Genomic DNA, 25,951 nt, shown 5'->3' with positions numbered 1-25,951 from the left:
CTCCCATGCGCTCTCTCTCATGTGCTCTCTCTCTCTCACGCTTTCTCTCGCGTTCTCTCTCTCGCGTTCTCACTCTCTCGCGTTCTCTCCCTCACACGCTCTCTCTCTCACGTGCTCTGTCTCTTTCACGTGCTCTCTCTCTCTCTCACGCGCGTGCTCTCTCTCTCTCTCGCGCTTTCTCTCACTCTCTCTCTAGTGAACTCTCTCTCTCTCGCGTGCTCTCTCTCTCGCGTGCTCTCTCTCTCGCATGCTCTCTCTCGCATGCTCTCTCTCACGCGTGCTCTCTCTCTCTCATGCGCTCTCTCTCTCTCATGCGCTCTCTCTCTCTCTTTCTCTCATGCGCTCTCTTTCTCTCGGGCGCTTGCTTTCTCTCATGCGTTCTCTCTCTCTCATTCGCTTTCTCTCTCTCACGCGCACTCTCTCTCTCTCTCATGTGCTCTCTCTCTTATGCCCTCTCTCTCTCACGCGCTCTCTCTCTTTCTCACGTGCTCTCTCTCTCTCACGCACTCTCTCTCTCATGCGATCTCTCCCTCACGTGCACTCTCTCATGCGCTCTCTCTCTCTCACGCATTGTCTCATGCGCTCTCTCTCTCATGCGCCCTCTCACTCTCACGTGCTCTCTCTCTCATGCACTCTCTCTCTCTCACGCGTTCTCTCTCTCTTACGCTCTCTCTCTCACGCACTCTCTCTCTCTCACGCGCTCTCTCTCATGCACACTCTCTCACTCACTCACGCGCTCTCTCTCTTGCACTCTCTCTCTCTCTCATGCACTCTCTCTCTCCCACATGCGCTCGCTCTCTCTCTCGCGCTCTCTCTCTCACGTGCTCTCTCTCTCTCATGCGCTCTCTCTCACACGCACCCTCTCACGCGCTCTCTCTCTCACGCGCTCTCTCTCACTCACGCGCTCTCTCTCTCACGCGCTCTCTCTCTCACGCGCTCTCTCTCTCAAGCGCTCTCTCTCTCAAGCACTCTCTCTCATGTACTCTCGCTCTCTCATGCACACTCTCTCTCTCTCTCTCATGCGCTCTCTCTCTCACGCGGACTCTCTCACGTGCTCTCTCCCTCTCTCTCTCACCCACGCGCTCTCCCTCTCTCCTATGTTCTCTCTCTCTCGTGCCTGCTCTCTCTCTTGCATGCTCTCCCATGCGCTCTCTCTGTCTCGTGCGCTCTCTCTCTCTCATGCGCTCTTTTTCTCTCATGCGCTCTTTCTCTCGTGCGCACTCTTTCTCTCATGCGCTCTCTGTCTCTCTCACGCACGCTCTGTCTCTCTCTTTCTCATGTGCTCTCTTTCTCTCATGCGCTCTCTTTCTCTCGTGCGCTCTCTTTGTCTCATGCGTTTTCTCTCTCTCTCTCACACGTTCTCTCTCTTGCGCTCTCTGTCTCTCTCACGTGCGCTCTCTCTCATGCACTCTCTCTCTCATGCCCTCTCTCTGTCTCATGCGCTCTCTCTCACGCGCTCTCTCTCTCACGCACTCTCTCTCTCTCACGCGTGTGCTCTCTCTCTCCCATGCATTCTCCCTCTCTCTCTCTCTCTCACGCGCTCACTCTCTCTCTCACGCGCTCTCTCTCATGCGCTTTCTCTCACGCGCTCTCTCTCTCTCACGAACTCTCTCTCTCTCACGCATGCAGTCTATCTCTCCCATACGCTCTCTCTCTCATGTGCCCTCTCTCTCTCATGCGCTCTCTCCCGCTCTCTCATACTCTCTCTCTCTTACTCACACGCTCTCTCTCTCTCATGCACTCTCTCTCTCTCTCTCACGCGCTCTCTCTCATGCGCTCTCTCTCTCACGTGCTCTCTCACGCGCTCTCTATCTCTCTCATGCGCTCTCTCTTTCACGGGCTCTCTCTCTCATGCACTCTCTCTCTCTCACGCGCTCTCGTTCTCTCATACACTCTCTCTCTCTCTCTCATGCGCTCTCTCTCTCACGCGTGCTCTCTCTCATGCGCTTTCTCTCTCCTGCACTCTCTGTCTCTCTCACGTGCGCGCTCTCTCTCTCTTGCTCTCTCTCTCTTGCTCTCTCTCACATGCGCTCTCTCTCTCACGTGCTCTCTCCCTCACGCGCTCTCTCCCTCACGCGCTCTCTCTCATGCGCTCTCTCTCTCACGTGCTCTCTCTCTCATGCGCCCTCTCACTCTCATGTGCTCTCTCTCTCTCTCTCATGTGCTCTCTCACGCGCTCGCTCTCTCATGCACTCTCTCTCTCACGCGTTCTCGTTCTCTCATGCACTCTCTCTCATGCCCTCTCTCTCTCACTCATGTGCTCTCTCTCTCTCATGCTCTCATCTCACTCACGCTCTCTCTCTCTCTCATGCACTCTCTCTCTCACGCGCTCTCTCTCTCACGCTCTCTCTCTCTCATGTGCTCTCTCTCTCTTATGCTCTCTCTCATGCGCTCTCTCTCTCTCTCACGCGCTCACTCTCTCTCACACGCTCACTCTCTCACTCACGCGCTCTCTCTCATGGACTCTCACGCGCTCTCTCTCTCTCATGCACTTTCTCTCTCTCACGCGTGCGCTCTCTCTCTCCCATGAGCTCTCTCTCTCTCTCTCACGCGCCCTCTCTCACGTGCTCTCTCCCTCTCTCTCGTGCTCTCTCTCTCATGCACTCTCTCTCTCTCACATGCTCTCTCTCTCTCAAGCGCCCTCTCTCTTTCACGCACTCTCTCTCACGCGTGCGCTCTCTCTCCCATGCGCTCTCTCTCTCTCTCATGTGCTCTCTCTCTCTCACGCTTTCTCTCGCGTTCTCTCTCACGCGCTCTCTCTCACGCGCTCTCTCTCACGTGCTCTCTCTCTTTCACGTGCTCTCTCTCTCACGCACATGCTCTCTCTCTCTTTCGCGCGCTTTCTCTCACTCTCTCTCGCGCGCTCTCTCTCTCGCTCTCTCTGTCGCGTGCTCTCTCTCTCTCTAGTGAGCTCTCTCTCGCGTGCTCTCTCTCTCTCGCATGCTCTCTCTCTCTCTCGCATACTCTCTCCCACGCGTGCTCTCTCTCTCTCATGCGCTCTCTCTCTCTCTTTCTCTCATGCGCTCTCTTTCTCTCAGGCGCTTGCTTTCTCTCATGCGTTCTCTCTCTCTCATTCGCTTTCTCTCTCTCACGCGCACTCTCTCTCTCTCTCTCATGCGCTCTCTCTCTCATGCCCTCTCTCACGCGCTCTCTCTCTTTCTCATGTGCTCTCTCTCTCTCACGCACTCTCTCTCTCATGCGATCTCTCCCTCACGTGCTCTCTCTCATGCACTCTCTCTCTCTCTCATGTGCTCTCTCTCTCTCGCGCTCTCTCTCTCACGCGCTCTCTCTCACTCACGCGCTCTCTCTCTCACGCGCTCTCTCTCTCATGCACTCTCTCTCTCTCACGTACTCTCGCTCTCTCATGCACACTCTCTCTCTCATGCGCTCTCTCTCTCTCTCTCTCACGCGGACTCTCTCACGCGCTCTCTCCCTCTCTCTCTCTCACGCTCTCTCTCACCCACGCGCTCTCCCTCTCTCATATGCTCTCTCTCATGCCTGCTCTCTCTCTTGCACGCTCTCCCATGCGCTCCCTCTGTCTCGTGCGCTCTCTCTGTCTCATACACTCTCTCATGCGCTCTCTCTCTCTCTCACGCGCTCTCTTTCTCTCACGCGCTCTCTTTCTCTCATGCGCTCTCTTTCTCTCGTGCGCACTCTTTCTCTCATGCGCTCTCTGTCTCTCTCACGCACGCTCTGTCTCTCTCTTTCTCATGTGCTCTCTTTCTCTCATGCGCTCTCTTTCTCTCGTGCGCTCTCTTTGTCTCATGCGTTCTCCCTCTCTCACGCCTTCTCTCTCTTGTGCTCTCTGTCTCTCTCACGCGCGCTCTCTCTCATGCACTCTCTCTCTCATGCCCTCTCTCTCTCATGCGCTCTCTCTGTCTCACGCGCTCTCTCTCACGCGCTCTCTCTCTCACGCACTCTCTCTCTCTCACACGTGTGCTCTCTCTCTCCCATGCATTCTCCCTCTCTCTCTCTTGCGCTCTCTCTCTCTCACACGCTTTCTCTCACGCGCTCTCTCTCTCTCACGAACTCTCTCTCTCTCACGCATGCACTCTCTCTCTCCCATGCGCTCTCTCTCTCACGTGCCCTCTCTCTCTCATGCGCTCTCTCCCGTTCTCTCATACTCTCTCTCTCTTACTCACACGCTCTCTCTCTCTCATGCACTCTCCCTCTCTCTCTCTCATGCACTCTCTCTCTCTCACGTGCTCTCTCTCTCTCACGCGCTCTCTCTCTCTTACGCGCTCTCTCTCTCTTACGCGCTCTCTCTCTCTTACGCGCTCTCTCTCTCTCCCGCACTTTCTCTCTCTCACGCGCTCTCTCTCACGCGCTCTCTCTCTCTCATCTACTCTCTCTCACTCACGCGCTCTCTCTCTTGCACTCTCTCTCTCTCATGCACTCTCTCTCTCTCTCATGCGCTCGCTCTCCCTCACGCGCTCTCTCTCTCACGCGCTCTCTCTCTCATGCGCTCCCTCTCTCTCATGCACCCTCTCTCACGTGCTCTCTCTCTCACGCGCTCTCTCTCACTCACGCGCTCTCTCTCTCACGCGCTCTCTCTCACGCGCTCTCTCTCATGCGCTCTCTCTCTCTCACGCGCCCTCTCACATTCTCTCTCCCTCACGTTCTCTCTCTCACGCACTCTGTCTCACGTGCTCTCTGTCTCTCACGCGCTCTCTCTCTCTCTCACGCACGCGCTCTCTCTCTCTCGCATGCGTGCTAGCTCTCTCTCCCTCACATGCGCTCTCCCTCTTTCACACGCTCTCTCTAGCATTCTCTCTCTCTCGCGTTCTCTCTCTCTCGCGTTCTCTCTCTCTCGCGTTCTCTCTCTCACGCGCTCTCTCTCACGTGCTCTCTCTCTCACACACTCTCTCTCTCTCTCGCGCGCTCTCTCTCTCTCGCGCGCGCTCTCGCTCTCTCTCTCTCTCTCACGCGTGCTATCGCTCTCACATGCTCTCTCCCTCTCTCGCGTGCTCTCTCTCTCTCTCGCGTGCTCTCTCTCTCTCTCGCGTGCTCTCTCTCTCTCTCATGTGCTCTTTCTCTCGCATGCTCTCTCTCTTGCATGCGCTCTCTCGCTCGCGCTTGCTCTCTCTCTTGCGTGCTCTCCCATGCGCTCTCTCTGTCTCATGCGCTCTCTCTCTCATGCGCTCTCTTTCTCTCAAGCGCTCTCTTTCTCTCAAGCGCTCTCTTTCTCTCGTGCGCTCTCTTTCTCTCATGCGCTCTCTGTCTCTCTCACGCGCGCTCTCTCTCTCATGACCTCTCTCTCTCATGCGCTCTCTCTGTCTCATGCGCTCTCTCTCTCTCTCTCACGCGCTCTCTCTCGTACGCGCTCTCTCTCTCACACGCCCTCTCACTCTCATGCGCTCTCTCTCTCTCTCTCTCACGCGCTCTCTCTCTCTCTCACGCGCTCTCTCTCTCTCTCCAATTCGATTTTCAAGTTTGCTGACGATACCACCGTAGTGGGTCGGATCTCAAACAATGTCAAGGCAGAGTACAGGAATGAGATAGAGAATCTGGTGAACTGGTGCAGCAACAATAATCTCTCCCTCAATGTCAACAAAATGAAGAAGATTGTCATCGACTTCAGGAAGCGTAAAGGAGAATATGCCCCTGTCTACATCAACGGGATGAAGTAGAAAGGGTCGAGAGCTTCAAGTTTCTAGGTGTCCAGATCAGCAACAACCTGTCCTCGTCCCCTCCATACTGCCAAGATAGTTAAGAAAGCCCATCAACACCTCTACTTTCTCATGAGACTAAGGAAATTTGGCATGTCAGCTACGACTCTCACCAACTTTTACAGATGCACCATAGAAAGCATTCTTTCTGGTTGTATCACAGCTTGGTATGGCTCCTGCTCTGCCCAAGACTGCAAGGAACTACAAAAGGTTGTGAATGTAGCCCAATCCATCACGCAAACCAGCCTCCCTTCCATTGACTCTGTCTACACTTCCCGCTGCCTTGGCAAAGCAGCCAGCATAATTAAGGACCCCACGCACCCCAGACATTCTCTCTTCCACCTTCTTCTTTTGGGAAAAATATACAAAAGTCTGAGGTCACGTACCAACCGACTCAAGAACAGCTTCTTCCCTGCTGCTGTCAGACTTTTGCTTGGACCTACCTTGCATTAAGTTGATCTTTCTCTACACCCTAGCTATGACTGTAACACTACATTCTGCACTCTCTCATTTCCTTCTCTATGAATGGTATGCTTTGTCTGTAGAGCGTGCAAGAAACAATACTTTTCGTTGTATGTTAAAACAGATGGCAATAATAAATCAAATCAAATACAAAATTGAAATTTTCATGCATACTCCTATATTCATCATTGGCAAATTCTCTTCCATTGTCCATTAAGAATTTAGCTGGGGTTCCCAGCCCTGTTCCTATCCACCTTTCCATTATTTTATCGATAATTATTTTTTCCCTTTACTAAAAATTACCATTGCTACATGTAGAAGATTGTTTCCCCTTATTTCATACTTTGTGGTCCAGCTACAGTTTCATTAAAGTCTCTCACAAATGGAAGACTGTTGGGGCCAGTCATTTGAATAGACAAGGGGACAGTGCTGATACGAGTTTTAATGAACACAACTTAAAAAGATTAACATGACAAAAGTGCAAAGAAAAAGCGAACTTGGAGATTGGCTTCCACTGCCAGCTCCTGTGCTGAATTTGAACACTGAACGGATTTCGAAAACACACTGAAAAAACATACTAAAATCCAAATTATATTTCAACCGTTATATTTTTCACAGTTTTAGAAAAACAGTCCTTGCAGCTGCTGTTATTAAAAACTTGTTTGCCTGCATAGTGTACCCTTCAGGAATGCAGTCAATTTTTAGCTGACCTTTAGCCTTCTAATTCTGCATGTAATCAAGTTAGCAGTCAATTTTTCAGCTTAGCAGAGTTAGTTGCATAGGCAGAAAATCTTAAAATGACGTCCTTGCATAAACTGAAGCAAACAGGGCTAAGCATACATAGGATCTCTCAAAGGCTTACTACCGATCGCGATAGCATTTTCCTGTATTTTTGGGGGTTTTTTTGTAAAACGTTTTACAAATATCACATTTTTCATGAATATGCTCGACAAGTCTAGTGCATCCTCATCAAGTACCTCTGCATCCTTTAACAGAATCTTCAAGAGGGGCCGTACAAATAGTTCATTATTTTCAATATATAAAAATGCATTTTAGCACAGCACAAACTCTTGAGTTAAGTAAATAAGCTGAATAGGTGTCAAGAAAAAGTCTCCCACCATCCTCTTCAGATTACTTGGGAGCCTTGTTTTCTTCTCCTTCTATTTCTTCAACGAGTTCATGTAATTTGACAATGATTTGCTTCGTCTCCTTTAATTCCCTCTCCCAAGCTGTCATTAAACAGCTCTTTAACATTCTATCCAGAGATGATGTGCCTTAAAATAATCCTTAAAGTAAATTTACAGATCTACCAAAAACAATCGCTTTATCATGCTTCATGTCCAATTTAAGTACACCTTCAATGAAAAAGGCCCAAATTAACAGTGAAAGTATTTCATTTGCTACCACATCAATACTGATAAAGTGATCTACCCTTGCTACTTTACATGCAATTACTATTCCTTTTAGTGATTTCGAAGTGTTAACTGAAATTAAACCTGAAACAAGTAGAACTGTCATACTCTCTGATTTTACTTTAGTTTTCTTTGCTTAAAGAATTCATGTAACATTTTAACCAGTCTACTGCACATACGTTGGGTGTAGACCCTATATCAAGAATGAATTGAGCGCAATTGAACTAATCTGTGACTGAAGTATCTGGTGATCAATATGATTCCTTCTGATAGGTCAGTATCATCCTCCCCATCTTCCATATTGTGTGTGGTCTAAAAGTCCTGCTTTTCATTTTTGGGTAATTCAATATGTAATTGTACTTAGAGCTGAACCACCCCTTGGTTATCCCTGGAGTTCATCCTCCTTCCATAATTGCCCAACTCTCGCTGCCTATTACAGATTTCAAAAGGGTGTCTGTCTTCACACTTTTTGTTTGTAATTCTTGGTTCCTCAAATGCTTGGGCCTTATATTAAAATGGTTTCAAAATGCTGCTAGCAGTGTATCCTCCATCTTTGGTTCACTGCTGAAGAGCCCATTTGCACCATTAAAGTGGCTGTGTACGAATGGTTTCCCAAAAATCTTTGTAAGGCTTTGATCCAAAGTGTGCCTCTCTCTTTGAATGTAACTCCAGTTGAAATCAAGAGCCTATCCATATCTGATATCCTCGCAGAGTACAATAACTTAAAGGGAAGTACTGACTTAGGAATTTCCAAGTGGAATCACTGCAATCTCATACATAGTTGATTAAACTCCATGATGTATTTGCTTAAGGAAGAATCATCAATGGGGGGAGGGGGAATTTTGACCCCATACTCTCTGTGCGTGGGTTTTCTGGAGTAGTGTCAAAATGCCGTGACAGTTGAAAAGTGCGATTCATGCTTACGTAATCTAGTGGAGCCATTTTCAAAGCCCTTTACCAGCAGAGTGGTGCAGATCATGCCAAGAAAGGTTGAGAAGTTGATTTTAATACATTTGTACCTCATTACCAGGCACTCTCAATGAACTTTCACCCCTCGTGGAATATTCACAGGATGCAGAGTGATGTCATGCCGGCATCATTTACAACAGCTCTATAATAGTGTGAACCTGATGCTCTTACCTCCAAGGGGGATTTTGGAGGTGAGCACTCTGGAGGACTTCATCCTGTGGAGATGCCAGCATTGGACTGGGGTAAACACAGTAAGAAGTTTAACAACCCCCCACCAGGTTAAAGTCCAACAGGTTTATTTGGTAGCAAAAGCCACACAAAAGCCACACTCCGAAAGCTTGTGTGGCTTTTGCTACCAAATAAACCCGTTGGACTTTAACCTGGTGTTGTTAAACTTCTTACCGGACTTCATCCTACCAGATGCTCAGGGCTCTGGGGGAACTGGAGAGGGTTTGGGGGATACAGATAAATGTAACTCAGCTGGGAGTGGAGAGTTTAGTCATGCGATCTCAGGGGGAGAGGTCCCTTGCAGCCCTCTCCTTCCACTATCTTGGGGTATCCCCTGCCTCAAAAGGGTCTGGTGTCTGGTTTGCAGCCACTGCCTCCCAGGTCTTTCCTGCTTGGCTGCTTTTTAATTCCATGCAGAGTGAATGCCTACCTCTGTGTGAGCTGGGGTTGGGTCACATGAGAGGAATGCAGAAGGTCAGTACTGGTTTCCATTCTGAACTCCCATGTTGTGGTTTGGTGTGAGGGCAGTCTCCTCGGGCACACTGGGGGGTCTTAGCTCTTGCCGCATGAAGCTGGAAGACCCTCCAAATGGGGGAGGGTGGATGCAGTGTGTTTTGAACCCCACACTCAAGCAACAGTGTGAGCCCAAAAGAATTTAGCTGCATGGAAGTTAAAAGCCACTTCTCAGGGAAGTTTGACTGTCAGGAATAAGTCTTGGTGTGCATGGCTGTGGCTGATGGAAGGCAGTTTAATTCAACAGCCCCTGTGACCTGGGGGATTGAGGGTGCCCTCTAGGAATGTGCTGGAAATGCTAATTGCAGCCCAGTGGCACAGTGGTTAGCACTGCTGCCTCATAGCACCAGGAACCCGGGTTCGATTCCCAGCTTGGGTCACTGTCTGTGCGGAGTCTGCATGTTCTCCTTGTGTCTGCGTGGGTTTCCTCCAGGTGCTCCAGTTTCCTCCCACAGTTTGAATATACATTAATGATCTAGAAGATGGAACTGAGGACATGGTTGCTAAGTTTGTGAATGATACAAAGATATGCAGAGGGACAGTAGTGTTGAGGAAGTGGGGAGGTTGCAGAATGACTTGGACAGACTAGGAGAGTGGGCAAAGAAGTGGCAGATGGAATACAATGTGGGAAAGTGTGAGGTTATGCACTTTGATAGGAGGAATAGAGACGTAGACTATTTTCTAAATGGGGAAAGACTTTGGAAATCTGAAGCACAAAGGGACTTGGGATTCCTGGTTCAGGACTCTTTTAAGGTTAACATTCAGGTTCAGTTGGCAGTTAGGAAGGCAAATTTAATGTTAGCGTTCATTTCTTGAGGGCTAGAATACAAGAGCAGGGAATGTACTACTGAGGTTGTATAAGGCTCTGCTCACACCCCATTTGGAATATTGTGAGCATTTTTTGGCCCCATACCTAAGGAAGGATGTGCTGGCTTGGAGGGGGTTCAGAGGAGGTTCACAAGAATGATCCCAGGAATGAAAGGTTTGTCATATGAGGAGCGGTTGAGGAGTCTGGGTCTATACTAGATGGAGTTTAGAAGGACGAGGGGGGATCTAATTGAAACGCACAAAATACTGAGAGGCCGAGATAGAGTGGACGTGGAGAGGGTGTTTCCACTAGTGGGAGAGACTAGAACTTGAGGGTACAACCTCAGAGTGAAGGGATGCTCCTTAAACTGAGATGAGGAGGAATTTCTTCAGCCAGAGAATGATGAATCTGTGGAACCCAGGTCATTGAGTTTCTTTAAGGCAGAGATAGATAGATTCTTGATCAATAAGGTGATCAAGGGTTATGGGGAGAAGGCAGAAGAATGGGGATGAGAATTATCAGCCATGATTGAATGGCGGAGCAGAGTGTGAGAGAGAGAGTGCGCCTGAGAGAGCGTGCGCATGTGAGAGAGATTGAGAGTGTGTGTGTGAGAGAATGCATGAGAGAGAGAGCGAGAGTGCGCATGAGAGAGAGAGAGAGAGCACGCGTGAGTGAGAGCGCGCGTGAGAGAGAGAGAGCGTGCGTGAGAGAGAGAGCACGTGAGAGAGCGCGTGAGAGAGAGAGGGGGTGTGAGACAGAGAGAGAGAGAGAGCGCATGACAGAGAGAGAGCGCGCATGAGAGAGAGTGAGAGAGCACATTGGAGAGAGAGAGAGCGCGTGTGAGAGAGAGAGCGCGCGCGAGAGAGAGAGAGAGCGCGCACGCGCGCGAGAGAGCGTGCGTGAGAGAGAGTGAGAGCGTGCGCAAGAGAGAGAGCACGCGAAAGAGAGCATGAGAGAGAGAGCGCGTGAAAGAGAGAAGGAGAGAGTGCATGAGAGAGAGAGAGTGCATGAGAGAGAGAGAGAGCGCGTGAGAGAGAGAGAGAGAGTGCATGAGAGAGAGAGCGCGTGAGAGAGAGGGCGCTTGAGAGAGAGGGAGCGCGTGAGGGAGAGAGTGCATGAGAGAGAGAGAGAGAGCGCGTGAGAGAGAGAGAGTATGAGAGAGAGAGCGCGTGAGAGAGAGAGTGCGTGAGAGTGAGAGGGCGCGTGAGATAGAGCACGCATGAGAGTGAGAGCACATGAGAGAGAGCATGAGAGAGAGAAGCGCATGAGGGAGAGAGAGCACGTGAGAGAGAGCGCGCGAGAGAGAGAACGCACGAGAGAGAGAACACGAGAGAGAGAGAACACGAGAGAGAACGCATGAGGGAGAGAGAGCGCATGAGGGAGAGAGAGAGAGAGCGCACGTGTGAGAGAGATAGCGCACGTGTGAGAGAGAGAGGGCGTGAGAGAGAGAGGGCGTGAGAGAGAGAGCGCGTGAGAGAGTGCGTGAGAGAGTGCGTGAGAGCGCGTGAGAGAGCGCGTGAGTGAGAGGGAGAGCACGTGAGAGAGAGAGAGAGAGCGCATGAGAGAGAGAGAGAGAGCGCATGAGAGAGAGGGCGCGTGAGAGAGAGTGAGTGCATGAGAGAGAGAGAGCGTGTGAGTGAGAGGGAGAGAGTGCGTGAGAGAGAGAGGGCGCGTGAGAGAGAGAGAGAGCGCGTGAGAGAGAGAGAGAAAGCGCATGAGAGAGAGAGAGCACGTGAGAGAGAGAGCGCGTGAGAGAGAGAGAGAGTGCGTGAGAGAGAGAGAGAGCGTGTGAGAGAGAGAGAGCGCGTGAGAGAGAGAGCACGTGAGAATGAGAGAGCGCGTGAGAGTGAGAGAGCGCGTGAGAGGGCGCGTGAGAGAGAGAGCGCGTGAGAGAGAGAGCGCGTGAGAGAGAGAGCGCATGAGTGAGAGAGGGCATGAGAGAGAGAGTGCATGAGAGAGAGAGCGCATGAGAGAGACAGAGCGCATGAGAGAGAGAGAACGTGTGAGAGAGAGAGGGAACGCGTGAGAGAGAGAGAGAACGCATGAGACAAAGAGAGCGCACGAGAGAAAGAGAGCGCATGAGAGAAAGAGAACACATGAGAAAGAGAGAAGGAGAGCGCACGTGAGAGAGACAGAGAGCGCATGAGAGAGAGAGAATGCGTGAGAGAGAGAGAGCGCATGAGAGAAAGAGAGCGCACGAGAGAAAGAGTGCGCATGAGAGAAAGAGCGCGTGAGGCACAACAGAAATTCATCCCAAGGAGGAGGAAACATGCTAAAGGGAGGATGAGGCATCCATGGCTGATGAGGGAAGTGAAGGACAGCATAAAAGCAAAAGAAAAAGCATGCAAAGTGGCGAGGATTAGTGGGAAGCCAGAGGTTTGGGAAGCCTTTAAAAGCGAGCAGAGGAAAACTGAAAAAGCAATAAAGAGGAGAAGATGAAATATGAGTGTAAGCTAGCTAGTAATATAAAAGAAGATAGGAAGAGTATTTTTCAATGTATAATAGGTAAGTGAGAGGCAACAATAAACATTCAATCACTGGAAAATGAGGCTGGAAAAGTAATAATAGGAAACAATGAAATGGCAGAGGAGCTGAATAGTTATTTTGCATCAGTCTTCATGGTGGAAGGTACCAGTGGGATGGCAGAGCTCTAGGAGTATCAGGGGGCACAGGTGAGTGTTGTGGCCATCACTGAAGAGAAGGTTCTGGGGAAACTGAAAGGTCTAAAGGTGGATAAATCGCCTGGACGTGATGGACTACACCCCAGGATTCTAAAAGAGATAGCTGAGGAAATTGTGGAGGCATTAGTGATGATCTTTCAGGAATCACTGAAGGCAGGGAGGGTCCCAGAGTACTGGAAAGTGGCTAATGCAACATCGCTGTTTAAGAAGGAGGGAGGCAGCAGATGGGAAATTATATGCCGGTTAGCCTGACTTTGGTCTTTGGCAAGATTTTTGAGTCCATTATTAAAGATGAGATCGTGGAGTACTTGGAAGTGCATGATAAAATAGGACTGAGTCAGCACGGCTTTGTCAAGGGGAGGTCATGTCTGACAAATCTGTTAGTGTTCTTTGAGGAAGTAACAAGGAAGTTAGATAAAAGAGAACCAGTGGACGTGATTTATTTAGATTTCCAAAAGGCCTTTGACAAGGTGCTGCATAGGAGACTGTTAAGTAAGTTAAGAGCCCATGGTGCTAAGGGTGAGATCCTGGCATGGATAAAGGATTGGTTGACTGGCAGAAGGCAGAGAGTGGGAATAAAGGGATCTTTTTCAGGATAGCAGCCGGTGACTAGTGGTGTGCCTCAAGGGTCGGTGCTGGGACCTTTTACAATATATACTAACGATTTGGAAGAAGGAACTGAAGGCACTGTTGCTAAGTTTGCAGATGATACAAAGATATTTAGAGGGACAAGTAGTGTTGAGTAAGCAGGGGGGCTGCAGAAGGACTTGCACAGGCTAGAAGAGTGGGCAAAGAAGTGGCAGATAGAATACAATGTGGAAAAGTGTGAGGTTATGCACTTTGGAAGGAGGAAGGGAGGTATAGACTATTTTCTAAATGGAGAAATGCTTAGGAAATCAGAAGCACAAAGGGACTTGGGAGTCCTTGTTCAAGATTCTCTTAAGGTTAACGTACAGGTTCAGTCGGCAGTTAGGAAGGCAAATGCAATGTTCACATTCATATCGAGCGGGCTAGAATACAAAAGCAGAGATGTACTTCTGAGGCCATTTATCATCTATCTGGTCAGACACCATTTGGAGTATTGTGAACAGTTTTGGGCCTTGTATCTAAGGAAGAATGTGCTTGCCTTGGAACGGGTCTAGAGGAGGTTCACAAGAATGATCCCTGGAATGAGGAACAGTTGAAGACTCTGGGTCTGTACTCATTGGAGTTTAGAAGGATGAGGGGGGATCTTATTGAAACTTACAGGATACTGTGAGGCCTGGAGAGAATGGACGTGGAGAGGATGTTTCTACTAGTAGGAAAAACTAGGATCAGAGGGCACAACCTCAGGCTAAAGGGACGATCCTTTAAAACAGAGATGAGGAGAAATTTCTTCAGCCAGAGAGTGGTGAATCTGTGGATCTCTTTGCCACAGAAGGCAAAGGAAGCCAGGTCATTGACTATCTTTAAGACAGAGATAGATACGTTCTTGATTAATAAGGGGATCAGGGGTTATGGGGAAAAGGCAGGAGAATTGGGATGAGAAAAATATCAACCATGATGGGCCGAGTGGCCTAATTCTGCTTCTATGTCTTATGGTCTTACATGCAGAAACCATTCTCCTGATGGCTCAGAGCTACAGCCTCAAGAGTTTATGGCAGGAATCCAAACATACGTTCAATAATATGGGGCCATCCCCTGGCTTTGGGAGGGGCTACCATTGGTTCAATTGTGCAGCATATTTGAATGCCATGCATGCAGGGAGGAAATCAATTATCAAGGCAGAGGTTTCAGGAAAAATCAGGAGGGGTATCAAATCAGGCCATCAAAATGCATTTTAAGCCTGGGGACATAATGCATGAGAAGTGCAGAAAGAATGGGGAGGCTCAGAAAAAGTTACTGGCTCTGATGGCAACATGGGAACAAAACTGTGAGATTACATCCAGCACAGCTTGGTAACGTGATTACACATTGATGGAACCAGAATAGAAGATGCACCAAGCACTTCACACACATTTATGCCAGAACTGTACAAACAACAGTTTAATGTGTCAGATAATACCTGGGAGAGCACCAAGTAAAAGTGAAGGCAAAGATAGATCTACTTATCACAATGATCAACTACCAAAGTTGGAACTAGGGTGGCATATGCTAAAGAAGCTGGTGAGTGGAAGTAAGCCACATTGTAGGAAGGGCAAGAAAGACCACAGGAAATACCAAAATTGGTTGGATGTTCAAGACAAGGGGCAGAATATCAGATCTCTGGATTGGCAGAAGGAAATTAAACAGTAAAAAAGCCAAGAAACTTGGGCTGGAATTTTCCGACCGTTCACCCCAGCAGGATTCTCTGGTCCCGCTTCAATGAATGGAGAATTGGGGGAGCGTCAAATTTTCCATCCTCGCTTGAATCGCCAGTGAGGCATGAACAACCATAAAATTCCGGCCATAGTGTAAGTTCAGACAATGGTCCGAATGGTGATTACAGCCTAAGGAAAAGATCAAAACATGGTGAAAGGATGTCTAGTTGCATGAGGAACCCCAGGTCGAGTAGTAATAGGCCCCATAAGGGCCGGAATTCTCTGACTTTGCCCCGCCTGGGATTGTCCAGTCCTACTGCTGTGAATGGAGGTTTGGCTGGCAGCATAGTAGGGCATGCGGGACCAGTGAATTCTAGCCAAGGGTAGAGATCTAGTAGAGGATATAGTTTAACAAGAGCAAGACCAAACAACAGGCAGTGCGTGACACAAGAAGTAGGAAAACCTACAATATGGAAGCTCTGGTGGCTACTAACAAGTTAGATGTAAATTGGTAAAGGAGATAAAACTAAAAGAACTTGACAGTTGCAAATACATGGAGGTGTCAGACCAGGAACAGCCAATGTTGTCCCATAGATGGATTATGCATGGCCAAAGTACTTCCCAATGGTACATATAAAACTGAAGCCAGACTTGTAGCTCAGGGATTTGAGGATTGAATTGGTGACCAGGAAGTTAATGTGGATTCCTCAACAGCAGGAAAAGTAAGTTTGTGGATTTTCCTAACAAATTGGTGATATACTCATGGGAATGTAAATCTAATGATATCAAAGCTGCATTTTGCAAGGGGAGAAATTTCAAAGAGAAGTATTCTTAAAGCCTCCAAAAGAAGCTGGAGATATAGAGGGGAAATTATAGAGGTTAAATAAGTGTGTTTACAGGCTAAATGAGGCATCCAGAGTATGGTATTTTTCAGTTACGTCCATTCTACTAAAAGCTGGTTATCTTCAGCTAAAAGCAGATCCAGTAATGTTTTGGTACGATGAAGGAAAACTATCAGGCATTTTCTTGATGCACATAGAATATTTCCTGTGTAGGGGAATCTGCAATATTTGAGAAATTCATGATAGTTAAAATTAGATAGGAATTCAAAAATGAAAGTTGGGCTGCTGGAATTTTTCAGTATATTGAGGAAATGGTACATTGAGTATCTGGACTTTAGATAAACCAAGTTAGGAATAACTTTTAAGTCAACAGTCTTACTTAGAGAATGTTAATAGGATTCCAATTGGGCCAAATCCTCACAAAGGAGGACTCTGCAACCAAAGAGGAAGCAGATCAATTAAGATGCTTAATTGGGTAATTAAACTTGTTATGCACACAAACCAGACTGGATGCATGCAATGATGTATTATAATTGACCACCATGCTGAAATATGCTGATGTTGGACCTCAGTGGGATCTGTGGGGACATTCTGTATCCAGTGGGTGGTGAGGGTCTGGAATGCATTGCCTGGGACGGCAGTGGGAACCGTTAACCTTACGACTATTCCTACACACTTCGCTGCACTGGGAGAGCCATGGCACCAAAGGATATGGCACAGGTGCTGGGTGATGGTATTCACGTGACTGGAGTTGTAGTCATCATCAGTATAGAGTCAGAGGGCTGAAGTGCCTTTCCCACACTGCACGTTGCCCCATGCCTCTACAGGTGCGGATAGCAGGATGAGGCTCCCTGCGGGAGATGGTTCGCAGACAGTAGTTGCAGCTGTGAAGTGCAATAATCTATAATTGCTATTATTTACAGTGCATTTTATCAGTAACTACAGTGACCACCTTCACCCGTGTCCTCTTGGTGACTCTACAACTTCTTCATCTTAAGGGATCTGCCTCTACATCTAAATGACTCCCCAGAGTTGGAGGCAATCAGCTGTGTTCTGCGCCCCATGACCTTTGATGCCCTCCTTCCCCCTCCCCACCAATCGCACGCAGAGTGGCAGTGGACACCCCCTTCCGCCCCTCCCCCCCAACCAGACAGCCATCTGCTCCGCCTCCCTCCCTCCCCACCAGAGATCCATCTGACCTGCCTCACTCCTCCCTCCTACCAGAAAATGATCTGACCCACCTCCTTCCTCCCCCCCACCAGAGATCCATCTGACCTGTCTCCCTCCTCCCCCACCAGAGAACAATCTGACCCACTTTCCTTCTACTCTCCCCACCAAGAATGATCTGACCCACCTCCCCCTCTCCCCCCCGCCACCACCAGGGAACGATCTGCCACCACCCCCCGCCCCCTCCCACCCCCAACCCCACCACACCATCGATCTGAGTTAGAGAACTTCTGAAAGCTCTGAACTTGTATCCCTTCAGAAGCTTGAGCGCCCGAAACAGACCTTTGTGCACTGAATCTGTACGGACGAATGCATTGGTAAAGGAGGAAATGCCGGTAAGTTTGGGTGTCCAGCCCATTAAGTCAATTTAAATGCATGCAAATGCATTTAAATTGACGTCGCGCCCGTTTTGGGTACGGTGCCAATCGCGGCCATTTTAGGCACTTGGTAAAAGGGGAATGGGTGCGGAGGTGGTCATGAATTGCGCTACTCGCCTCACGCCCAACTTTACCCAGTTTTCGTGCCCGAAAACAGGCGCAGCTTGTTGGTAAAATTGGGCCCCCTGTGTGCCAGGAGAGGGGACTTCATAGTTCATTCGTGTCCCTCCATGCGGATGCTATAGTTAAGAAAGCACACCAACTTTCTCAGAAGACCAAGGAAATTTGGCATGTATGCTACAACTTTTACCAACTTCTACAGATGCACCAAAGAAAGCATTCTTTCAGGTTGTATCACTGCTTCATATGGCTCCTGCTCTGTCCAAGACCACAAGAAACTACAAAGGGTTATGAATGAAGCTCAGTTCAGCACTCAAATCAACTTCCCATCCATTGACACTGTCTACACTTCCCACTGCCTCGGAAAAGCAGCCAGCATAATGAAGGACCACACGCACCCCAGACATACTCACTTTCACCTTCTTCCGTCAGGAAAAAGATACAAAAGTCTGAGGACACGTACCAACCGACTCAACGACAATTTCTTCCCTGCTGCTGTCAGACTTTTTAATGGACCTACCTTGCATTAAGTTGATCTTTCTCCACACCCCAGCTATGACTGTCACGTTACGTTCTGCGCTCTGTCCTTTCCTTCCCAATGTACGGTATGTTTTGTCAGTTTAATGCGCAAGAAAGAATACTTTTCACTGTAAACTAATATATGTGACAATAATAAATCAAATCAGAGAGCAGCAGAAGGAGTAAGCACATGGCCCTGCAAAGTTAGTTGGATTCCTAACGGTGCAGGAAATCATCAGCTGCAGGCAGGCCTCACACGTTAATGAGGATGTGTATCACAAGAGCAAGAGGTACCATTTCATTAATGTGCAGTTGGCTATGCATGAAACATCATGTTGAAGAATGCCACCTAGACTAGCAGCAGACACAATGCTTTCATCCTGATTCCTGACTGAAAGAATCAGTCAATTTCTTTTTAAATTCTTTTGCGGGGTGTAGGCACCACTTGCTAGGCCAGGACTTGTTGCTCATCCCAAATTGTCCGAGAGAAGCGGTGGTGAGCGTCCTCTTTAAAACACTGTAGTCCATGTGATATAGGTACACCCACAGTACTAACAAAGAACAAAGAACAATACAGCACAGGAACAGGCCCTTCGGCCCTCCAAGCCCGCGCCGCTCCCTGGTCCAAACTAGACCATTCTTTTGTATCCCTCCATTCCCACTCCGTTCATGTGGCTATCTAGATAAGTCTTAAAAGTTCCCAGTGTGTCCGCCTCCACCACCTTGCCTGGCAGCGCATTCCAGGCCCCCACCACCCTCTGTGTAAAATATGTCCTTCTGATATCTGTGTTAAACCTCCCCCCCTTCACCTTGAACCTATGACCCCTCGTGAACGTCACCACCGACCTGGGGAAAAGCTTCCCACCGTTCACCCTATCTATGCCTTTCATAATTTTATACACCTCTATTAAGTCTCCCCTCATCCTCTATCTTTCCAGGGAGAACAACCCCAGTTTACCCAATCTCTCCTCATAACTAAGCCCCTCCATACCAGGCAACATCCTGGTAAACCTCCTCTGTACTCTCTCCAAAGCCTCCACGTCCTTCTGGTAGTGTGGCGACCAGAACTGGACGCAGTATTCCAAATGCGGCCGAACCAACGTTCTATACATCTGCAACATCAGACCCCAACTTTTCTACTCTATGCCCCGTCCTATAAAGGCAAGCATGCCATGACTTTGTCAAACGCTTTACTAAAGTCCATATAGACGACATCCATGGCCCTTCCCTCGTCAACCATTCTGGTCACTTCTTCAAAAAACTCCACCAGGTTAGTGAGGCATGACCTCCCTCTCACAAAACCATGCTGACTATCGTTAATGAGTTTATTCCTTTCTAAATGCACATACATCCTATCTCTAAGAATCTTCTCCAACAACTTCCCCACCACGGATGTCAAGCTCACCGGCCTATAATTACCCGGGTTATCCTTCCTACCCTTCTTAAATAACGGGACCACATTGGCTATCCTCCAATCCTCTGGGACCTCACCTACGTCCAGTGACAAGACAAAGATTTGCGTCAGAGGCCCAGCGATTTCATCTCTCGTCTCCCTGAGCAGCCTTGGATAGATTCCATCAGGCCCTGGGGATTTGTCAGTCTTTATATTCTCTAACAAACCTAACACTTCCTCCCTTGTAATGGAGATTTTCTCCAACGGTTCAACACTCCCCTCCGAGACACTCCCAGTCAACACATCCCTCTCCTTTGTGAATACCGACGCAAAGTATTCATTTAGGATCTCCCCTACTTCTTTGGGCTCCAAGCATAGTTCCCCACTTTTGTCCCTGAGAGGTCCGATTTTTTTCCCTGACAACCCTTTTGTTCCTAACGTATGAATAAAATGCCTTGGGATTCTCCTTAATCCTGTCTGCCAAGGACATTTTGTGACCCCTTTTTGCCCTTCTAATTCCCCGTTTGAGTTCTTTCCTACTTTCTTTGTACTCCTCCAGAGCTCCCTCCGTTTTTAGCTGCCTGGACCTAACATACGCCTCTCTTTTCTTTTTGACCAGTCCCTCAATTTCCCTGGTTATCCACGGTTCTCGAATCCTACCCTTCCTATCCTTTTTTACAGGCACATGCCTGTCCTGTAGCCCTAACAACTGTTCCTTAAAAGACTCCCACATGCCAGATGTGGATTTACCCTCAAACAGCCTCTCCCAATCAAGAGCTGCCAATTTCTGCCTAATCCCACTAAAGTTAGCCTTTCCCCAATCCAACACCTTACCCTTGGGACACCACTCATCCTTTTCCATCACTATCCTAAAGCTAACAGAATTGTGGTCACTATTTGCCACATGTTCCCCTACCGAAACTTTGAAGACCTGACCGGGCTCATTCCCCAGTACTAGGTCCAGTATAGCCCCCTCTCTAGTCAGGCTATCTACATATTGTTCCAAAGAACCCTCCTGTACGCATTTTACAAATTCCTCCCCATTCAGAGTCCCAGCTCTCAGCGATTTCCAGTCTATACCAGGGAAATTGAAGTCTCCCACTACAGCAACCCTATTTTTCCTGCACCTATCCTGTATCTCCTGACATATCCGTTCTTCCACTTCCCTTGGGCTGTTGGGGGGCCTGTAGTATACCCCCAACATAGTGACTGCGCCCTTCCTGTTTCTAAGCTCCACCCATAGTGACTCGTTACACGACCCCTCTGAATTGTCCTCCCTCTGCACCGCTGTAATATGCTCTCCAACTAATACTGCTACTCCCCCACCTCTTTTGGCCCCTCCTCTGTCTCGCCTAAAACACTTGTACCCCGGAATATTTAGCTGCCAGTCCTGTCCCTCTTTCAACCAAGTCTCTGTCACCGCAACCACATTCAAATTCCTCGTGAGCATTAAGGCCCTAAGTTCTGTCTTACCTTCTACGCTCCTTGCATTGAATTATAAGCACTCCAGACCTCTAGGCCCAGTGAGGTCATCCTCCCCCAGAGTGCTCTTCTTCTTTGCCAGCCTTGTCCCAGCCCCAAGCTCATCCCCAGCCTCTACACTTGTCGACCTAATATTTTGATCCCCACCTCCCTGCCATACTAGTTTAAACCCCCCCGAACTGCACTAGCAAAACTCCCAGCCAGGATATTCGTGCCCTTCCAACTTAGTTGTGACCCGTCCTTCTTGTACAGGTGCCATCCTCTCCTGAAAACTTCCCATTGATCTAGGAAAATGAAGTCCTCCCTCCTGGGTCAGTCCTTTAGCCAAGCATTCAATTGTACTAATTCCCTATTCTTAGCCTCACTGGCACGAGGCATTGGGAGCAGCCCAGAGATGGCCACCCTGGAGGCCCTACTTTTTAGTCTATTTCCCAACTCCCTGAATTGCTCTCGTAGGCTCCCCCTGCTCTTCCTATCTACGTCATTTGCACCAATGTGTACAATGACATCCGTTTCTTTATCTTCCCCTTTTAAGATGCCTCCTATCTGCTTGGAGACATCCATTACCCCAGCACCAGGTAGGCAGACTACAATCCTGGAGTCCCGTTCGCACCCACAGAATCGCCTGTCCGTGCCTCTAACCGACGCATCCACCACCACTATTGCTCTCCTAACCCCTCTCTTTCCTTTCCGGGCCACAGAGCCTGACTCTGTGCCAGTGACCTGGCTTACCCCTGGAGAGTCATCCTCCTCCACACTATCCAAAACAATATACTTGTTTTGGAGTGGGACAACCACAGGTGACCCCTCCACTAATTGCTCACTCCCCTCCCCTCTCACACCTGTCGCCGAGCCCTTCCTATTATGAGAGACAGCCACTGGAGTACTCTCTGGTATGTTACCCTTCTGACCTTTACTCCTCCTAACTGTGACCCACGTGTCTTCCTCCCGATGCCCCGGTGTAACATAATAACTCATGTCAATTATTCTCTCATTCTCCCTGACTAGACCAAGGTCAGCAATCTGCAGCTCCAGTTCCGTGACGTGGTCCCTCAGGAGCTGCAGTTCCACGCACCTGGCGCAAATGTGGTCCTCCGGGAGGCTAGGTGTTTCTAGGAACTCCCACATCCCACACTGGAAGCACCGAACTGTTAGAAAGGGAGTTCCAAGATCTTGACCCAACAACAGTGAAGGAACAATGATGTACCCCATATTGAGCCACCACAATGAACGAGAGGCAGGTTGCTTGGTGCGAAGTATTACCCACTCTACAACTTTATTTTCCCTCCTCCACCAGACCATTAGACACTGCACCAACAATGAGAGCTATGCTGCCGCATAGAATGTCATGAAACAGACTTTCAGCATTTTGAATCAATTATTTCACTGCCTGGATCTCTCAGGAGCACAGCAATATTTGCTGAAGCCTGTTGCCAAATTGCGTCCTCCAATACCTTGTTCTCATGAGGGCACTATTATGCAATGCACTGAATAAGACATCCTTGACTGCAGGCAGCCATTATTGAACTATATATATTTACAACTCTGCAGCAGAGAGTGCAGCTCTACCATATACTGCATTCTCTTCCCACTTAAAATATATATACCATAATATAAATTTATATTTATATACCATAATCTAAATAGTATATGTGCATAATTTCTCACAATACAACATGCCTAAACCAATATCAACAATACCTGAAATTTAACAGATTAAATTGCTTATTTGTTTTTATTGTAATCACAATTAAAACAAATATGACCAATATTACAAGAGTGATTTACATGTAAATTGCTTGCTCAATGGTTGTCCTGCTAAGCCACAGGCATCAGATGTACCGCCGCTATGCCCATGACTGGCACTCCCATTGAGGGCCAATTGCCATATCTTCAAGGGATTTTCCTTTTTCCCTAGGATCCACAAACTTCAGTGGTGGAGAAAAATTGGAGGCAGTCTGGACTGATGAAGGATGAAGATTCATCGCAGCTGCCAGGAAAGTGAGCAGACAGATGTAGAAAGTTATTTTTGTGGTCATACAGCAGTGGATGTTGAGTTGGTGAATCGCACTTGTTGGTCACTAGATACCTTGATGACCACATAGGTGCAATCAATGATGCCCAGCAGCTGAGGAAATCCAGTGCTAGAGGTGAAATCCTATGCCATCTTTGAGGCCATCTCTGTCATTAAACGAATGTGCATCCAAATCTGGCAAAGAGGGCATCAAAGACCAGAGGTTTGCAGCTGGCTCTTGAAAGGAACTAGAAGCAAATGACTTCTGATGGTCACTGGCAGGGCATAGTGACCAGCGCTGCAAGGTATAAAGTCTTTGCTAACGAGGGAACAGTTATTTGTGACCATTTGCCTGGAAAGACACTGTCTCTTGCAGGGCTATTGGTCATCTCCAGATATCTCTGTCTTGATCTTATGTTGAGCGTTTGGCATTCATTGTTATCCTATGACCTCATGATGCCCATGGTGCAGCCCTTCTTGTGAAGGGTGTTGCTGCTCATCTCCACTGAAGCTAAAATTTGATAGTCATGCCCCCATTGCCAGATGGAGCCTACCAGATGGCTGCAAATTGTCCTTGGCAACCTTGCTCCCTGCTCTGCTGTTCCTGTGATGCCAAGGGTGTGTGGCATTCAAAACCCTGGTGCTGAGTGCCAACTCTCCCTGTCACTACCAGTGGCCCATTCCCCAAGTGCGCAAAACTCTGCTAGAGTCATAGGCCCCCCTCATGCCCTGTCCCTTGGCAATGCCAACCTGAAAGTGCCCCTGGTACCTGGCAGTAGTGCATCTATCCTGTGGCATCATTGACCTCCGAGCCCCATCCCCCCCATTTGTGGAAACCAGTAGTGATTCCTACCAGCTTCCCGGTGTGCTGTCGGGACGGTGAATACTGGGAACTAGGCGATTCCAGCTAAGACCTGGAAATACATATTTAGATTAAGGTTTAAATATGCTAATCTGGTTCACACTCTCGCTGAGCGTGAACCAGATTATGTCTCAATGTGGGAGGATGGCAGGGACAATCTCAAAAGGAACAATCCCCATCTACCATCACTCCTCCATCTGGCTAAATTTGTTCTCTCACTCAACAATTTCTTTTTAACTCGTCTCACTTCTTCTAAATAAAAGGTATGGCTACGGGTACCTACATGGGTCCCAGTTATGCCTGTCTCATTATAGGGTACGCGGAGCATTCCCTGTTCTAGTCTTACTCTGGCCCCCTCGCACAACTCTTTCATAAGTACATTAGCAATTATTTTGGTGCCGCTTCATGCTCTCGTCTGGATCTGGAAAAATTTATCAATTTCACTTCCAATTTCCACCCGTCTATCATCCTCACATGGTCCAAGTCTGACAATTCTCTCCCTTTCCTTGACCTCTCTGTCTCCATTTCTGGTGATAGACTGTCCATTACATCCCCACCGACAACCACAGCTACCTTGACTACATCCCTTCACAGCCCATGTCCTGTAAGTACTCCATCCCATTCTCTTAGTTCCTTCGCCTCTGCGCATCTGTTCTGATGATGCCACTTTCCAAAATGGTGCTGCTGATATGTCTTCCTTCTTGCTCAATTGTGGTTTTCCATCCACTGTGGTTGACGGGGCTGTCAACCGTGTCCAACCCATCTCTCGCGCCAATGCTGTCACCCCCTTCCTTCCCTCCCAGAACCTTGATAGGGTGTCCGTTGTCCTCACTTTTCACCCCACCAGCCTCCGCATTCAAAAGATCATTCTCTGCCATTTTCACCAACTCCACCATTCAACACATCTTCCCCTCATTCCCCCGTCAACATTCCGCAGGGACCGTTCTCTCCAGAACACCCTGGTCTATTTCTCCACCGCACCCAACACCTCACCCATCACCAATTTCACCTTCCCATGCAATCGTAGAAGGTGCAACATCTGTTCCTTCACCTCCTCTCTGCTCACCACCCCAGGGCCCAAACGCTCTTTTCAGGTGAAACAGCGTTCATGTGCACCTCCATTAATCTGGTCTATTGCATTCACTGCTCCCAATGTAATCTACTCTAAATTGGAGAGACCAAGCGCAGACTAGCTTTGCAGAACACCTCCAGTCTGTCCACAAGCAGGACCCAAACCTCCCTGTTGCTTGCCATTTCAACACACAATCCTGCTCTCATATCCATATGTCCGTCCTTGACCTTTTGCAATGTCTAAATGAAGCCCAATGTAAACTGGAGAAACAGCACTTCATCTTCCAGTTGGGCACGTTGCAGCCTTAGAACATAGAACATAGAACAGTACAGCACAGAACAGGCCCTTCGGCCCACGATGTTGTGCCGAGCTTTATCTGAAACCAAGTTCAAGCTATCCCACTCCCTATCATCCTTCTGGACTGAACATTGAGTTCAACAACTTCAGAGCATGAACTCTCTCCTCCACTTTCACCCCATTTCCATTTATTTTGTTTCATTTCTTCTTATCATTCATCCATTTTTATTTTATATTCTTATTTTTAAAATTCTAAAATCTCACTTCACATCTTGTTTTCCAACCTCTATTCTCTCTACCGATACTGTCAGATCTGCTGAGATTTTCCAGCATTTTCTACTTTGTGTAGCCTGAAATGTGATGAACTTCATTATCCCAGATCTCCATTGTAGCAGACTATAAGCAATTGCAAGGAAGTACCTGGTAGCATCAAGGTACGATGTTTTTGAAACCCCATCACTGCTGGAAGGTTCCACTGCCCCAAGTGGGATTGTTGGCAATCAGTATAGTTCTGCTGAGGAACTGAATACATCTCTCTCTGCACTGCTTTCTTTGATGTAATTCATTCATTTTACAGTGCCCTGCAAGTTGGCAAAGCTTGTACTAATGTGGACTCTGCAACATTACATAAAGATGTTAGATGTCCCAAGCCAAAAGGGACTTCCATAGTTCTTAAAAATTACATTTGTGCTTGCTCATTCCAAGATATAAGTTGTCCATATTTT

General features: G+C 48.2%; 1 protein-coding gene across 1 annotated transcript in view; it reads left to right on the top strand.

The window, feature by feature from the left end:
• LOC144507131 (tetratricopeptide repeat protein 29-like) overlaps positions 1–25,951 on the top strand; it is a 273,293-nt gene that overhangs the window by 147,063 nt on the left and 100,279 nt on the right. The gene's annotated exons all lie outside the window — the stretch shown is intronic.

The sequence above is a fragment of the Mustelus asterias genome, chromosome 1, assembly GCF_964213995.1.
Source record: "Mustelus asterias chromosome 1, sMusAst1.hap1.1, whole genome shotgun sequence".
Classification (NCBI taxonomy): Eukaryota; Metazoa; Chordata; class Chondrichthyes; order Carcharhiniformes; family Triakidae; genus Mustelus; species Mustelus asterias.
Note: the sequence above shows the minus strand (reverse complement) of the source record. Positions and strands in the feature narration are given on the sequence as shown.